The sequence below is a fragment of the Watersipora subatra genome, chromosome 6 (assembly GCF_963576615.1).
Source record: "Watersipora subatra chromosome 6, tzWatSuba1.1, whole genome shotgun sequence".
Taxonomy (NCBI): Eukaryota; Metazoa; Bryozoa; class Gymnolaemata; order Cheilostomatida; family Watersiporidae; genus Watersipora; species Watersipora subatra.
The window spans coordinates 3,797,379-3,816,444 of NC_088713.1; positions in this window are offsets into that span (position 1 = coordinate 3,797,379).

Genomic DNA, 19,066 nt, shown 5'->3' on the forward strand with positions numbered 1-19,066 from the left:
ATATATACTATTTTAATGGTTGTTACCATGGTTGTCACCATTCGTCAGTTAAAAATTTCAGCTTTACCTGATGGAGGGTAACAACCATGAAACTGTAAACAGTTTTTTAAGTTTACATTTTTACTACATTATATATATATAATATAAAATGTATTTATAATACATTTTATATTATATATATAAAATGTATTTATAATACATTTTATATATATAATATAAAATGTATTTATAATACATTTTATATTATATATATAAAATGTATTTATAATACATTTTATATATATAATATAAAATGTATTATAACACATTTTATATTATATATATAAAATGTATTTATAATATAAAATGTATTATAAATTACATTTTATATTACATATAAAATGTATTATAAATACATTATATATATAATATAAAATGTATTTATAATACATTTTATATTATATATATAAAATGTATTTATAATACATTTTATATATATAATATAAAATGTATTATAACACATTTTATATTATATATATAAAATGTATTTATAATATAAAATGTATTATAAATTACATTTTATATTACATATAAAATGTATTATAAATACATTTTATATATATATAAAATGTATATATAAACATTTATATATATAATATAAAATGTACATAATTATAGTAAATGTTAATAATTATACATTTATTGTATAATCTATATATTATACAATAAATGTATAATATATACGTTATATATAATGTATATATTATGCATTTTATATATAATTAAAATGTATAATATACATATAATATTATATATAACATATACATATATATCAATACAAGCAATTTAAAGTGTGCGCATACATTGAACAGCGTGCAGAAGACTGCCAGGAACCTATGGTCTTCATTGGCAATTTTAGACTCCTTATACATGAATATGCTTGAAGCTCTGCTTCTTTCAAACTTGGCTAGCTTTGTGTACGTTACTTGGCTTCAATGTATAAGCTATAATGTGGCCAGTTTTAGCTGAGCCGAGTATAGCCATGACATCTAAGCCGACTTTGTCCTGTCAGCCAAACTGGCTATTTTTCAATCGGCTCAATGTTCTGATAGTACATGCAGCTAATTGTTGACCTCTTAGCCGGAACACTGGTGCTAGTGCCCGGCTGGCTTCCAACACAAGTAGTTAATTGATTAGCCTATAGTATTTGTGCTTTAATAAAAAAAGAATCATCTGCCTGTGACGAACCAATAGAAAATATGTTTACAGGCTATCCTGAGTTTCGTCTCGCTTTCCAAAACCTTTATTGTTTTTATCGCGATTTCTTCATCACAATAACTAGTCGTGTCACACGCATTACAGCTGCAGAGATTTCACTAATTGCAGATCAATAGATTGTGGTAGTATCTATTGAACAATAGTTCTACTGAAAGTTATTATTTTATTTTTAGCTTTAATAACAATGCTGTAACAATAGTGATACCTCCCCTCCCTCGGACATGCTCGCAGTAGTAGCAAATAGGGCTGAAAGTACCCAAGCTTATTACGCAATACATTTGTAGTCTTTTACGGCATCAAATGATGTAAAATTTTATGCTGAATAGTTTAATATCAAAATATGTTTTGTAGAGCATGCAGTGTAGAAGTTTGATGATTTGTATCCTTCTTTGATAAATACTAGGTATTGGGTTTTACCCAATACTAGGTATTGGGTTTTACCGAAGGTTTAATTATATCCTGGTAAGAAATTAATATAGTACCAAAAGAGTTAAAGCATAGATTCAGTTTCCAGCCTGTGAATGTTAAATAAATGTTAAATAAAGTTAAATAAATGTTAAATAAGGGTCTGCTCAAGTTTCTGAATAATAGTTTGTGTGAAATTGAAATCTTTTTAGGAGAAATGATTTTGAACTACTGCCCAAAAATAAACAGCTGTGGCTCGAGATACCCTTTATGGACAGAGGATCCATTGCCTAAGCCAGTAATGCAGCCAACAATTATGGATGTCTACGCATCTCACTCTCTTAATGGTGATGATGATGGCTATGATGAGAACTGCAATGGTGAACTGATCGAGGTAGAAGTAGTGAGATGTTCATGGGATTCTAATAATGATGTTATCTACAGATATCTTGGAGATCCCATATCTACATGTGAAAGTACTTTTTGCGGAGCACCTTTTGAAAGCTAAATTATGAAATATAATTAGATTGCCACATATAACTTTAACTTTCCTTACCACTATTAGAACATCAGAGTATGAAGGTGTGTAAGATGATAAACCTTGAACTCGCTAGAGCCAGAGCCGTATAGTTTCACAAAGTCCCGCGACCAACAGAAGCGTATACGGGAGCTCGCTCGATTCCAAACAAACAGGTCACGCCTACTATTTTTATATAAGTTATAATGGAGAGGTCGCAACACTAACCAACAAAAATTACTACCATTATCAGTCGCTCTGAAATTGATTGTTATATTATACACCATTTGAAAAAAGACAAAATTTTCTACAAGAAACTACCAATGATTTTTTGTAATAAAGTAAAGTAAATGCAAAAGAGTGAGATGTTGAGAGCGAGGTAAGAATATTCTATTAGAGATCAGTATGTCGATCTGGTTTGTTTGAAATCAAGCGTTTTTGTTTCCGGCTTTTGGTCATGGGACTCTGTGAAACTATACAACACTGGCTAGAGCCTTAACAATGGTTAGTGTTGAGGTGCTTCATTTCTGCAAAGAACCTATCAAAAATGATTAACTAGGTTTTGTTACTGTTTTTCTGCGCAATTTTACAGTTTTGCTGGCTGAAATTCGCAGTTTACTCTCTTGATCTAATGCTAGAACATTGAGGACAAACATTTGCGTTTCCTAGAACACAAATATATTATTTCAAAGCGCTTTGTAAATGCAGTACCTAAAATTTTCATCGAAGGTAAGGTTGTACTAAAATTATATAGCAGCGACGCTACAAGATATTCTTTTGCACTTGAAGCACAGCCAAAATGCTGCCCATTTACTCTTTAATGACATTGCAGCTTTCTATAGATAGTTTTTCTTTGAACAAGACACAGCATAATAAAGAAAAGCTCTACCAAAATCAAATATTTATTTTTAAAGGAATCATGATGTTATTTGAAAAAAAGTTGTTTGAGAATTTTTAAAAATCTCTTTTATAATCTATATGTTGAAGCAGCTTACATACTCTTTGGCCTTAAAGATGGACTCACACAAAATTTTAGTAAATTTTATTAGAAATTATTGGTTTTGTTTATCATTTGCGATTGTTTTGACATTCGAGGTGATCTGACTGTTGGAATGCTTTAATGTTAAAATTGACAAAACCTGATTCTGGTTAAAATGCTCAGAAGAAAAAGACATGCTCAGAATTTTCTAAAATGATATCAAAATGAGAATACTGTATGAACATAGTTATTCATTGGTTCATTCATTTATTTATTTATTTGTTAATTTATTTTTTTTAAATAAATAGAAAACACTGCACATCATTCACACTATAAAAACATAACACTGTTTTCCATAAAAAGCAGGTGCCCTAATGCAAAGAGCCCAGTCAAGAAAGTTCGCCAAGCAAAGTGTTTCAAACGAAAGTTGTCTTACTTGTACATTGCACCGCCCTCAAGTAACAAGCGCTTTAATTTTTAGGACAATGAGAAGACACCTGTAAGTTCACATCACATTGACAGTAACTGACTAACCAGATAAGCCCTGATAATACAAATCATCTTACCAACAGGATATAATTGGTGGAGTGTCAGATGCAAATTAGTTATGCCAGCAGCATTGAAATGCTGAAAAACAGATCAAACCTGCAGCACTTTTTAAAAATTTTAAAAAGTTTTTAAAAACTTCAAAAAATTTTAAAACTCTGATTTAAAATTTTTTTTGCACAAACTGATTGAGATAATCAATAATTTGATAGTACGACTCTTTCTGTTTTTTTGCCCATAAATTTTAGTTCTAATTTTGAGGTAATAATAATAATGATAAAAGTTCTAATTATTTGAGTTCTAAAAAAAAAGTCAATTCATGTCTTTGATATGAATTGATGTCTTGATGTGAGAATGAATTCAAATGATGTCTTCGCTGATAATAGGCAGCCTATAAAGAGGAGCAAATGATATCATATAATGAAAAAAGAGGATTGATCACATCAGACAAATCCGGTTATATATCTTTGTTGATGCGTTTTCAAAAATGCTTAAATTGCATATATATGTATGTAATTTAAATGCATGTATTTTATATATAAAGATAACGTATATATATATTGATATATATATTTATATATATATTTATATATATATTTATTTATATATATATATTTATATATATTTATATATGTATATATACGTGTGTATATGCAAATATATATATATGTATACTGCATCTTCGATTGTCTTTATATATTTATAAAAAATACTGAAGATGTAAGACTAAGTTTTACACAATTGCTACCGACAGTATTGTTTGTGGAAATAGTTTTCAAACCAACAGCTCGTATGGCGTAGGCTTCTGATGTGCATTTATTGAAATAGTCTTGCATTCAACAAAGAAAAATAAGTAAAATGTTATGTTTGTGGCATGTCACAAAAAGTATCAATATGGGTTCTTTTTTTGGGCAAGGCAGTACTATTTAGGGTTGCTCATAAAAACCGAGCAGAACCTACAGCTTATGGCCATGTCACATGATAATGAGAAATGGCAGATGGCGTAGCCTCAGCCCTTAGTAATGCAAAGTTGGGAGCCATATTACTACCACCCTCACAGTCTAGGCTACGTGATAGGTATCAGCACAGTTATTCAGACCCACTGCAAGGTGGTTGACTAGCGCAGGTGTTAGTATTTTGGATTCCTACACAGAATGTCACAAGTTTGATTTCTGTGCGATCCTTTATTGCAACGTCTAACCCTGGCTTCAAAAGGATGAAGAAGAAAGATGTATTTGTAGAATATGTATATCTTCTGTTCGTGGAACTTTTTAATAGTAGAAATGTTATAAGGAAATAAAAACAACACATAACAAAAATAAGTTTCAATGCCTCAACCTTTTTTATTGCTTTTACTATAATTTTACTTTTTTAGTTAGTAGCCCCAACTTTTTTTACAAAAGCACATGCAACTCTACCATCTGGCAAGCCATCATCTATTTCAACCAAACAAACAACTCAAAAGCCTATCTTCGATTCAAAACCAACTGAAGCTGTCTCAGTTTCTACTGCCGTTGTGACTCCGACCTTTAAAACAGAGATGAAATGAATATCGAGAAAGAAATTGAAAAAATGCTACTTTAGGGTTAAGAACATTGTTTCTTCAGATAATACTTTTAGTCTTCTAGTGCAACCTGCTATGCTGCTGATTCTGAGAGAAACAGCAATTTGGATTTACTAGTGGCTGTAGCATCGCAGAAAACTACTAGGCAGCATTCAAAGATGAACTTCCACAAAATCTTCGTAGATTTTATCAGAAAGTAGCAGTAATTTTTTGTTATTTGCCATTGTTTTTGATGTTTGAGATGATCTGACTGCAAGGATATTTCAAGATTGAAATTGCCAAACTTGATTGTCCTTCAAACACTCAGATTAAGCAAAAGTGCAATTATGACGTCTATAGTGTTGCCAAGAGACCGACAAAGTAGAGACGCGTAACGCTGTAACTTGAACACGGGCGGCCGCTATCAACCATACACTATGTTTCCATGACTCCCATAATCCGCATGTCTCAAATAATTCGAACGATCCGCAAGTTGAGTTACTTAGCAATCGAGCGTTTCAATGAACACCTGGCGATGCGGATTTAACACCAGTACTTGACCCCATAGGTCAAGTATTAGCCTAATTATTGACTCTATAAATAGCTAAGCAGTCTTGTCACGCTTAGCTTAGCAGCGATCGTTCGGAACGTTGGCGCATTGAGACTGCTGAAATCGAAATAAAAATGACTGAAGCCTGAAAATGTTTTTAATGTAATAGCCAACGATAATCTAATGCGCATTAATCGCAAGTACCGTTTCCATGATTCGCAAGCACGATGGATTCGATAAAGTTTTGCGGATCGCAAAACTCGCTTAGCTTGCGAATTTATGCGGATAGCTTGCGGATTTATGCCGTTTCCATGACGCGGATAACTTGCGGATTGGCTCTAATTTGCGAATTATGAAGGTCATGGAAACGCAGCGATAGTGACGATAACAGTTAGTTTTCTTCTGAGCGTTTTAACTGCGAGCAAGTTGTGTCGATTTTAATCTTGAAACATGCTGACTGTCAAATCGCTTTGAATATCAAACACAATCACAAATGATAGAAAAATACCGACACTTTTTGATAGTCTGCTAATATTTTGGGCAAGTTCATCTTTAAATGTTGAGCTTATCTCATGAGGTTCTGTTTTCTGTAACTTACAAAAGTCTCAGCAAAGTAAATCAGAAATTAGATCAAATCATTACAAACTTTTCCTTTAATATTTTTTAGATGAAGAAATTGCAACCTTGTTATTAACTAGTTACTTACAAAATAGTTGTAGACGCTTTTACTCTAAATAGAAATCATTTTTCATTCTTGATTGAGTGGGTTTTGTATGGTGCCAGAAACTTTTTTCCACACAAAGCTCTGTTAGGAGGAAAACACACTGAGTTGTGAAGTTTCAGCTAATTATCATTATTTCCGCGCCTGAAATAGATTTGGAGTTGCCTGCTGCCGGCAAATTTGCATTCAACTGTTTCAATGATTTGAGCCCTCAAAACAAAATTGGTTAAATTAGACTTGTTTTGTTTTTTTTTTCAATTTTTCAGGCTTTTTTAGGTTCCCTTTCACTTTCATTTATCAATTCATATGAAGTCAGCTAGTTGCACTAAAAAGAGTTATTTCATTATCTTTGTACAAGTGGGTTAGTGGGTACATCCTTGTCACCTAAATGTTAATGTAAAGGTGAATTGTCCAGCGAAAACAACAATGAGTAGCAGTAGAACATTGTCATCACTGTCGTCGCTGAGGCCGTCACTGAGCTCGCCACTGAGGTCGTCACTGAGGTCATCACTGAGGTCGTCACTGAGGTCGTCACTGAGGTCGTCGCTGAGGTCGTCACTGAGGTCGTCACTGAGGTCGTCACTGAGGTCATCACTGAGGTCGTCACTGAGCTTGCCATTGAGGTCGTCATTGAGGTCGTCATTGAGGTCGTCACTGAGCTCGTCACTGAGCTTGTCACTGAGGTCGTCACTGAGCTCGTCACTGAGGTTGCCACTGAAGTCGTCACTGAGGTCATCACTGAGGTCGTCACTGAGGTCGTCACTGAGGTCATCACTGAGGTCGTCACTGAGGTCGTCACTGAGGTCGTCGCTGAGGTTGTCACTGAGGTCGTCACTGAGGTCGTCACTGAGGTTGTCACTGTTGTCACTGAGGTCATCACTGAGGTCGTCACTGCCGTCGCTGAGGCTGTCACTGAGGTCGTCACTGAGCTCGTCACTGAGCTCGTCACTGAGCTCGTCACTGAGCTTGTCACTGAGGTCGTCACTGAGCCCGTCACTGAGGTTGCCACTGAAGTCGTCACTGAGGTCGTCACTGAGGTCGTCACTGAGGTCGTCATTGAGGTCGCCATTGAGGTTGTCCCTGAGGTCATCACTGAGGTCGCCATTGAGGTCATCACTGAGGTCGCCATTGAGGTCCGCGGGTGGAAGTGACCTGAACTATTTTTATTTCTAATAAAAAGAGCTAAACAGAGTATTATTGATTATTGACTCGAATTGATCAGCAGTGAGCCTTTCTATGATGTCAAATAAAAGTCTCACAGCAAATGCTTTTGCAATAGTCTACTAAAACAAAATAGCATCAAATGCAGTTGGATTTATTATTTCCTTGATTTCAAGTAAAAGCAATGTCGAACCAATTTCATGCATAAAAACCCAGTGATTATTACAAATGGGGCAAAAGGCCACCCTCACGAACTAAAATATTGTAAGACATTTTGGCAATAATTATTAAAATAACCTGTGTTCTTTTTTAGATTTACGTATTTATTAAATTGAAACCAAAGGCAAACTTGCGTCCAAAAAAGGTATTTTATGAAATGCCGGCATGAGTTTTTATTGTAAAGGTTTCTAGTTGCTGTCCAGCAGATGAATGAGAGAGTGAATATCCTGAGCAGCAATAAGAGACCAGCTGACACAATCCTGTAATTATAAAATGACCAGCATTAAAGAATATACATGTAAATATGACATGTGAACAAAATATGTAACAATAAAAATAGTTTAATGTCTTTTGTCTAATAGATATGCTTCTGACCTATAGCTACACAACAAAGAGGTCTATTGTCAAAGTGACAGATATGCTTCTGGCCTATAGCTACACAACAAAGAGGTCTATTGTCAAAGAGACAGATATGCTTCTGGCCTATAGCTACACAACAAAGAGGTCTATTGTCAAAGTGACAGATATGCTTCTGACCTATAGCTACACAACAAAGAGGTCTATTGTCAAAGTGACAGATATGCTTCTGGCCTATAGCTACACAACAAAGAGGTCTATTGTCAAAGTGACAGATATGCTTCTGGCCTATAGCTACACAACAAAGAGGTCAATTGTCAAAGTGACAGATATGCTTCTGGCCTATAGCTACACAACAAAGAGGTCTATTGTCAAAGTGACAGATTTGCTTCTGGCCTATTAGCTACAGAACAAAGAGGTCTATTGTCAAAGTGACAGATATGCTTCTGACCTATAGCTACACAACAAAGAGGTCTATTGGCAAAGTGACAGATATGCTTCTGGCCTATAGCTACACAACAAAGAGGTCTATTGTCAAAGTGACAGATATGCTTCTGGCCTATAGCTACACAACAAAGAGGTCTATTGTCAAAGTGACAGATATGCTTCTGGCCTATAGCTACACAACAAAGAGGTCTATTGTCAAAGTGACAGATATGCTTCTGGCCTATAGCTACACAACAAAGAGGTCTATTGTCAAAGTGACAGATATGCTTCTGGCCTATAGCTACACAACAAAGAGGTCTATTGTCAAAGTGACAGATATGCTTCTGACCTATAGCTACACAACAAAGAGGTCTATTGTCAAAGTGACAGATATGCTTCTGGCCTATAGCTACACAACAAAGAGGTCAATTGTCAAAGTGACAGATATGCTTCTGACCTATAGCTACACAACAAAGAGGTCTATTGTCAAAGTGACAGATATGCTTCTGGCCTATAGCTACACAACAAAGAGGTCTATTGTCAAAGTGACAGATATTCTTCTGGCCTATAGCTACACAACAAAGAGGTCTATTGTCAAAGTGACAGATATGCTTCTGGCCTATAGCTACACAACAAAGAGGTCTATTGTCAAAGTGACAGATATGCTTCTGACCTATAGCTACACAACAAAGAGGTCTATTGTCAAAGTGACAGATATGCTTCTGGCCTATAGCTACACAACAAAGAGGTCTATTGTCAAAGTGACAGATATGCTTCTGGCCTATAGCTACACAACAAAGAGGTCTATTGGCAAAGTGACAGATATGCTTCTGGCCTATAGCTACACAACAAAGAGGTCTATTGTCAAAGTGACAGATATGCTTCTGACCTATAGCTACACAACAAAGAGGTCTATTGTCAAAGTGACAGATATGCTTCTGACCTATAGCTACACAACAAAGAGGTCTATTGTCAAAGTGACAGATATGCTTCTGGCCTATAGCTTCACAACAAAGAGGTCTATTGTCAAAGTGACAGATATGCTTCTGGCCTATAGCTACACAACAAAGAGGTCTATTGTCAAAGTGACAGATATGCTTCTGGCCTATAGCTACACAACAAAGAGGTCTATTGTCAAAGTGACAGATATGCTTCTGGCCTATAGCTACACAACAAAGAGGTCTATTGTCAAAGTGACAGATATGCTTCTGGCCTATAGCTACACAACAAAGAGGTCTATTGTCAAAGTGACAGATATGCTTCTGGCCTATAGCTACACAACAAAGAGGTCTATTGTCAAAGTGACAGATATGCTTCTGGCCTATAGCTACACAACAAAGAGGTCTATTGTCAAAGTGACAGATATGCTTCTGGCCTATAGCTACACAACAAAGAGGTCTATTGTCAAAGTGACAGATATGCTTCTGACCTATAGCTACACAACAAAGAGGTCTATTGGCAAAGTGACAGATATGCTTCTGGCCTATAGCTACACAACAAAGAGGTCTATTGTCAAAGTGACAGATATGCTTCTGGCCTATAGCTACACAACAAAGAGGTCTATTGTCAAAGTGACAGATATGCTTCTGGCCTATAGCTACACAACAAAGAGGTCTATTGTCAAAGTGACAGATATGCTTCTGGCCTATAGCTACACAACAAAGAGGTCTATTGTCAAAGTGACAGATATGCTTCTGACCTATAGCTACACAACAAAGAGGTCTATTGGCAAAGTGACAGATATGCTTCTGGCCTATAGCTACACAACAAAGAGGTCTATTGTCAAAGTGACAGATATGCTTCTGGCCTATAGCTACACAACAAAGAGGTCTATTGTCAAAGTGACAGATATGCTTCTGACCTATAGCTACACAACAAAGAGGTCTATTGGCAAAGTGACAGATATGCTTCTGGCCTATAGCTACACAACAAAGAGGTCTATTGTCAAAGTGACAGATATGCTTCTGGCCTATAGCTACACAACAAAGAGGTCTATTGTCAAAGAGACAGATATGCTTCTGGCCTATAGCTACACAACAAAGAGGTCTATTGTCAAAGTGACAGATATGCTTCTGGCCTATAGCTACACAACAAAGAGGTCTATTGTCAAAGTGACAGATATGCTTCTGGCCTATAGCTACACAACAAAGAGGTCTATTGTCAAAGTGACAGATATGCTTCTGGCCTATAGCTACACAACAAAGAGGTCTATTGTCAAAGTGACAGATATGCTTCTGACCTATAGCTACACAACAAAGAGGTCTATTGGCAAAGTGACAGATATGCTTCTGGCCTATAGCTACACAACAAAGAGGTCTATTGTCAAAGTGACAGATATGCTTCTGGCCTATAGCTACACAACAAAGAGGTCTATTGTCAAAGTGACAGATATGCTTCTGACCTATAGCTACACAACAAAGAGGTCTATTGTCAAAGTGACAGATATGCTTCTGGCCTATAGCTACACAACAAAGAGGTCTATTGTCAAAGTGACAGATATGCTTCTGGCCTATAGCTACACAACAAAGAGGTCTATTGTCAAAGTGACAGATATGCTTCTGGCCTATAGCTACACAACAAAGAGGTCTATTGTCAAAGTGACAGATATGCTTCTGGCCTATAGCTACACAACAAAGAGGTCTATTGTCAAAGTGACAGATATGCTTCTGGCCTATAGCTACACAACAAAGAGGTCTATTGTCAAAGTGACAGATATGCTTCTGGCCTATAGCTACACAACAAAGAGGTCTATTGTCAAAGAGACAGATATGCTTCTGACCTATAGCTACACAACAAAGAGGTCTATTGTCAAAGAGACAGATATGCTTCTGGCCTATAGCTACACAACAAAGAGGTCTATTGTCAAAGTGACAGATATGCTTCTGACCTATAGCTACACAACAAAGAGGTCTATTGTCAAAGTGACAGATATGCTTCTGGCCTATAGCTACACAACAAAGAGGTCTATTGTCAAAGTGACAGATATGCTTCTGGCCTATAGCTACACAACAAAGAGGTCTATTGTCAAAGTGACAGATATGCTTCTGGCCTATAGCTACACAACAAAGAGGTCAATTGGCAAAGTGACAGATATGCTTCTGGCCTATAGCTACACAACAAAGAGGTCTATTGTCAAAGTGACAGATATGCTTCTGGCCTATAGCTACACAACAAAGAGGTCTATTGTCAAAGTGACAGATATGCTTCTGGCCTATAGCTACACAACAAAGAGGTCAATTGGCAAAGTGACAGATATGCTTCTAGCCTATAGCTACACAACAAAGAGGTCTATTGTCAAAGTGACAGATATGCTTCTGGCCTATAGCTACACAACAAAGAGGTCTATTGTCAAAGTGACAGATATGCTTCTGGCCTATAGCTACACAACAAAGAGGTCTATTGTCAAAGTGACAGATATGCTTCTGGCCTATAGCTACACAACAAAGAGGTCAATTGGCAAAGTGACAGATATGCTTCTAGCCTATAGCTACACAACAAAGAGGTCTATTGTCAAAGTGACAGATATGCTTCTGGCCTATAGCCACACAACAAAGAGGTCTATTGTCAAAGTGACAGATATGCTTCTGGCCTATAGCTACACAACAAAGAGGTCAATTGGCAAAGTGACAGATATGCTTCTAGCCTATAGCTACACAACAAAGAGGTCTATTGTCAAAGTGACAGATATGCCTCTGACCTATAGCTACACAACAAAGAGGTCTATTGTCAAAGTGACAGATATGCTTCTGGCCTATAGCTACACAACAAAGAGGTCTATTGTCAAAGTGACAGATATGCTTCTGGCCTATAGCTACACAACAAAGAGGTCAATTGGCAAAGTGACAGATATGCTTCTAGCCTATAGCTACACAACAAAGAGGTCTATTGTCAAAGTGACAGATATGCTTCTGGCCTATAGCCACACAACAAAGAGGTCTATTGTCAAAGTGACAGATATGCTTCTGGCCTATAGCTACACAACAAAGAGGTCTATTGTCAAAGTGACAGATATGCTTCTGACCTATAGCTACACAACAAAGAGGTCTATTGTCAAAGTGACAGATATGCTTCTGACCTATAGCTACACAACAAAGAGGTCTATTTTCAAAGTGACAGATATGCTTCTGGCCTATAGCTACACAACAAAGAGGTCAATTGTCAAAGTGACAGATATGCTTCTGGCCTATAGCTACACAACAAAGAGGTCTATTGTCAAAGTGACAGATATGCTTCTGGCCTATAGCTACACAACAAAGAGGTCTATTGTCAAAGTGACAGATATGCTTCTGGCCTATAGCTACACAACAAAGAGGTCTATTGTCAAAGTGACAGATATGCTTCTGGCCTATAGCTACACAACAAAGAGGTCTATTGTCAAAGTGACAGATATGCTTCTGGCCTATAGCTACACAACAAAGAGGTCTATTGTCAAAGTGACAGATATTCTTCTGGCCTATAGCTACACAACAAAGAGGTCTATTGTCAAAGTGACAGATATGCTTCTGACCTATAGCTACACAACAAAGAGGTCTATTGGCAAAGTGACAGATATGCTTCTGGCCTATAGCTACACAACAAAGAGGTCTATTGTCAAAGTGACAGATATGCTTCTGGCCTATAGCTACACAACAAAGAGGTCTATTGTCAAAGTGACAGATATGCTTCTGGCCTATAGCTACACAACAAAGAGGTCTATTGTCAAAGTGACAGATATGCTTCTGGCCTATAGCTACACAACAAAGAGGTCTATTGGCAAAGTGACAGATATGCTTCTGGCCTATAGCTACACAACAAAGAGGTCTATTGTCAAAGTGACAGATATGCTTCTGACCTATAGCTACACAACAAAGAGGTCTATTGTCAAAGTGACAGATATGCTTCTGGCCTATAGCTACACAACAAAGAGGTCTATTGTCAAAGTGACAGATATGCTTCTGGCCTATAGCTACACAACAAAGAGGTCTATTGTCAAAGTGACAGATATGCTTCTGGCCTATAGCTACACAACAAAGAGGTCTATTGTCAAAGTGACAGATATGCTTCTGGCCTATAGCTACACAACAAAGAGGTCTATTGGCAAAGTGACAGATATGCTTCTGGCCTATAGCTACACAACAAAGAGGTCTATTGGCAAAGTGACAGATATGCTTCTGACCTATAGCTACACAACAAAGAGGTCTATTGTCAAAGTGACAGATATGCTTCTGACCTATAGCTACACAACAAAGAGGTCTATTGTCAAAGTGACAGATATGCTTCTGACCTATAGCTACACAACAAAGAGGTCTAATGTCAAAGTGACAGATATGCTTCTGACCTATAGCTACACAACAAAGAGGTCTATTGTCAAAGTGACAGATATGCTTCTGGCCTATAGCTACACAACAAAGAGGTCTATTGTCAAAGTGACAGATATGCTTCTGACCTATAGCTACACAACAAAGAGGTCAATTGTCAAAGTGACAGATATGCTTCTGGCCTATAGCTACACAACAAAGAGGTCAATTGTCAAAGTGACAGATATGCTTCTGACCTATAGCTACACAACAAAGAGGTCAATTGGCAAAGTGACAGATATGCTTCTGGCCTATAGCTACACAACAAAGAGGTCTATTGTCAAAGTGACAGATATGCTTCTGGCCTATAGCTACACAACAAAGAGGTCTATTGTCAAAGTGACAGATATGCTTCTGGCCTATAGCTACACAACAAAGAGGTCTATTGGCAAAGTGACAGATATGCTTCTGGCCTATAGCTACACAACAAAGAGGTCTATTGGCAAAGTGACAGATATGCTTCTGACCTATAGCTACACAACAAAGAGGTCTATTGGCAAAGTGACAGATATGCTTCTGGCCTATAGCTACACAACAAAGAGGTCTATTGGCAAAGTGACAGATATGCTTCTGACCTATAGCTACACAACAAAGAGGTCTATTGTCAAAGTGACAGATATGCTTCTGACCTATAGCTACACAACAAAGAGGTCTATTGTCAAAGTGACAGATATGCTTCTGACCTATAGCTACACAACAAAGAGGTCTAATGTCAAAGTGACAGATATGCTTCTGACCTATAGCTACACAACAAAGAGGTCTATTGTCAAAGTGACAGATATGCTTCTGGCCTATAGCTACACAACAAAGAGGTCAATTGGCAAAGTGACAGATATGCTTCTGGCCTATAGCTACACAACAAAGAGGTCTATTGTCAAAGTGACAGATATGCTTCTGGCCTATAGCTACACAACAAAGAGGTCTATTGTCAAAGTGACAGATATTCTTCTGGCCTATAGCTACACAACAAAGAGGTCTATTGTCAAAGTGACAGATATGCTTCTGGCCTATAGCTACACAACAAAGAGGTCTATTGTCAAAGTGACAGATATGCTTCTGGCCTATAGCTACACAACAAAGAGGTCTATTGTCAAAGTGACAGATATTCTTCTGGCCTATAGCTACACAACAAAGAGGTCTATTGTCAAAGTGACAGATATGCTTCTGGCCTATAGCCACACAACAAAGAGGTCTATTGTCAAAGTGACAGATATGCTTCTGGCCTATAGCTACACAACAAAGAGGTCTATTGTCAAAGTGACAGATATGCTTCTGACCTATAGCTACACAACAAAGAGGTCTATTGTCAAAGTGACAGATATGCTTCTGGCCTATAGCTACACAACAAAGAGGTCTATTGTCAAAGTGACAGATATGCTTCTGGCCTATAGCTACACAACAAAGAGGTCTATTGGCAAAGTGACAGATATGCTTCTGGCCTATAGCTACACAACAAAGAGGTCTATTGTCAAAGTGACAGATATGCTTCTGACCTATAGCTACACAACAAAGAGGTCTATTGGCAAAGTGACAGATATGCTTCTGGCCTATAGCTACACAACAAAGAGGTCTATTGTCAAAGTGACAGATATGCTTCTGGCCTATAGCTACACAACAAAGAGGTCTATTGTCAAAGTGACAGATATGCTTCTGGCCTATAGCTACACAACAAAGAGGTCTATTGTCAAAGTGACAGATATGCTTCTGGCCTATAGCTACACAACAAAGAGGTCTATTGTCAAAGTGACAGATATGCTTCTGGCCTATAGCCACACAACAAAGAGGTCTATTGGCAAAGTGACAGATATGCTTCTGGCCTATAGCTACACAACAAAGAGGTCTATTGTCAAAGTGACAGATATGCTTCTGGCCTATAGCTACACAACAAAGAGGTCTATTGTCAAAGTGACAGATATGCTTCTGGCCTATAGCTACACAACAAAGAGGTCTATTGGCAAAGAGACAGATATGCTTCTGGCCTATAGCTACACAACAAAGAGGTCAATTGTCAAAGTGACAGATATGCTTCTGGCCTATAGCTACACAACAAAGAGGTCTATTGTCAAAGTGACAGATATTCTTCTGACCTATAGCTACACAACAAAGAGGTCAATTGTCAAAGTGACAGATATGCTTCTGGCCTATAGCTACACAACAAAGAGGTCTATTGTCAAAGTGACAGATATGCTTCTGACCTATAGCTACACAACAAAGAGGTCAATTGTCAAAGTGACAGATATGCTTCTGACCTATAGCTACACAACAAAGAGGTCAATTGGCAAAGTGACAGATATGCTTCTGGCCTATAGCTACACAACAAAGAGGTCTATTGTCAAAGTGACAGATATGCTTCTGGCCTATAGCTACACAACAAAGAGGTCTATTGTCAAAGTGACAGATATGCTTCTGGCCTATAGCTACACAACAAAGAGGTCTAATGTCAAAGTGACAGATATGCTTCTGGCCTATAGCTACACAACAAAGAGGTCTATTGTCAAAGTGACAGATATGCTTCTGGCCTATAGCTACACAACAAAGAGGTCTATTGTCAAAGTGACAGATATGCTTCTGGCCTATAGCTACACAACAAAGAGGTCTAATGTCAAAGTGACAGATATGCTTCTGGCCTATAGCTACACAACAAAGAGGTCTATTGTCAAAGTGACAGATATGCTTCTGACCTATAGCTACACAACAAAGAGGTCAATTGTCAAAGTGACAGATATGCTTCTGACCTATAGCTACACAACAAAGAGGTCAATTGGCAAAGTGACAGATATGCTTCTGGCCTATAGCTACACAACAAAGAGGTCTATTGTCAAAGTGACAGATATGCTTCTGGCCTATAGCTACACAACAAAGAGGTCTATTGTCAAAGTGACAGATATGCTTCTGGCCTATAGCTACACAACAAAGAGGTCTATTGTCAAAGTGACAGATATGCTTCTGGCCTATAGCTACACAACAAAGAGGTCTATTGTCAAAGTGACAGATATGCTTCTGGCCTATAGCTACACAACAAAGAGGTCTATTGTCAAAGTGACAGATATGCTTCTGGCCTATAGCTTCACAACAAAGAGGTCTATTGGCAAAGTGACAGATATGCTTCTGGCCTATAGCTACACAACAAAGAGGTCTATTGGCAAAGTGACAGATATGCTTCTGGCCTATAGCTACACAACAAAGAGGTCTATTGTCAAAGAGACAGATATGCTTCTGGCCTATAGCTACACAACAAAGAGGTCTATTGTCAAAGTGACAGATATGCTTCTGGCCTATAGCTACACAACAAAGAGGTCTATTGTCAAAGTGACAGATATGCTTCTGGCCTATAGCTACACAACAAAGAGGTCTATTGGCAAAGTGACAGATATGCTTCTGACCTATAGCTACACAACAAAGAGGTCTATTGTCAAAGTGACAGATATGCTTCTGGCCTATAGCTACACAACAAAGAGGTCTATTGTCAAAGTGACAGATATGCTTCTGGCCTATAGCTACACAACAAAGAGGTCTATTGTCAAAGTGACAGATATGCTTCTGGCCTATAGCTACACAACAAAGAGGTCTATTGGCAAAGTGACAGATATGCTTCTGGCCTATAGCTACACAACAAAGAGGTCTATTGTCAAAGTGACAGATATGCTTCTGGCCTATAGCTACACAACAAAGAGGTCTATTGTCAAAGTGACAGATATGCTTCTGGCCTATAGCTACACAACAAAGAGGTCTATTGGCAAAGTGACAGATATGCTTCTGGCCTATAGCTACACAACAAAGAGGTCTATTGTCAAAGTGACAGATATGCTTCTGGCCTATAGCTACACAACAAAGAGGTCTATTGTCAAAGTGACAGATATGCTTCTGGCCTATAGCTACACAACAAAGAGGTCTATTGTCAAAGTGACAGATATGCTTCTGGCCTATAGCTACACAACAAAGAGGTCTATTGTCAAAGTGACAGATATGCTTCTGGCCTATAGCTACACAACAAAGAGGTCTATTGTCAAAGTGACAGATATACTTCTGACCTATAGCTACACAACAAAGAGGTCTATTGTCAAAGTGACAGATATGCTTCTGGCCTATAGCTACACAACAAAGAGGTCTATTGTCAAAGTGACAGATATGCTTCTGGCCTATAGCTACACAACAATGAGGTCTATTGTCAAAGTGACAGAAATGCTTCTGGCCTATAGCTACACAACAAAGAGGTCTATTGTCAAAGTGACAGATATGCTTCTGGCCTATAGCTACACAACAAAGAGGTCTATTGTCAAAGTGACAGATATGCTTCTGGCCTATAGCTACACAACAAAGAGGTCTATTGTCAAAGTGACAGATATGCTTCTGGCCTATAGCTACACAACAAAGAGGTCTATTGTCAAAGTGACAGATATGCTTCTGGCCTATAGCTACACAACAAAGAGGTCTATTGTCAAAGTGACAGATATGCTTCTGGCCTATAGCTACACAACAAAGAGGTCTATTGTCAAAGTGACAGATATGCTTCTGGCCTATAGCTACACAACAAAGAGGTCTATTGTCAAAGTGACAGATATGCTTCTGGCCTATAGCTACACAACAAAGAGGTCTATTGTCAAAGTGACAGATATGCTTCTGGCCTATAGCTACACAACAAAGAGGTCTATTGTCAAAGTAACAGATATGCTTCTGACCTATAGCTACACAACAAAGAGGTCTATTGTCAAAGTGACAGATATGCTTCTGGCCTATAGCTACACAACAAAGAGGTCAATTGGCAAAGTGACAGATATGCTTCTGGCCTATAGCTACACAACAAAGAGGTCTATTGTCAAAGTGACAGATATGCTTCTGGCCTATAGCTACACAACAAAGAGGTCAATTGTCAAAGTGACAGATATGCTTCTGACCTATAGCTAAACAACAAAGAGGTCTATTGGCAAAGTGACAGATATGCTTCTGGCCTATAGCTACACAACAAAGAGGTCTATTGTCAAAGTGACAGATATGCTTCTGGCCTATAGCTACACAACAAAGAGGTCTATTGTCAAAGTGACAGATATG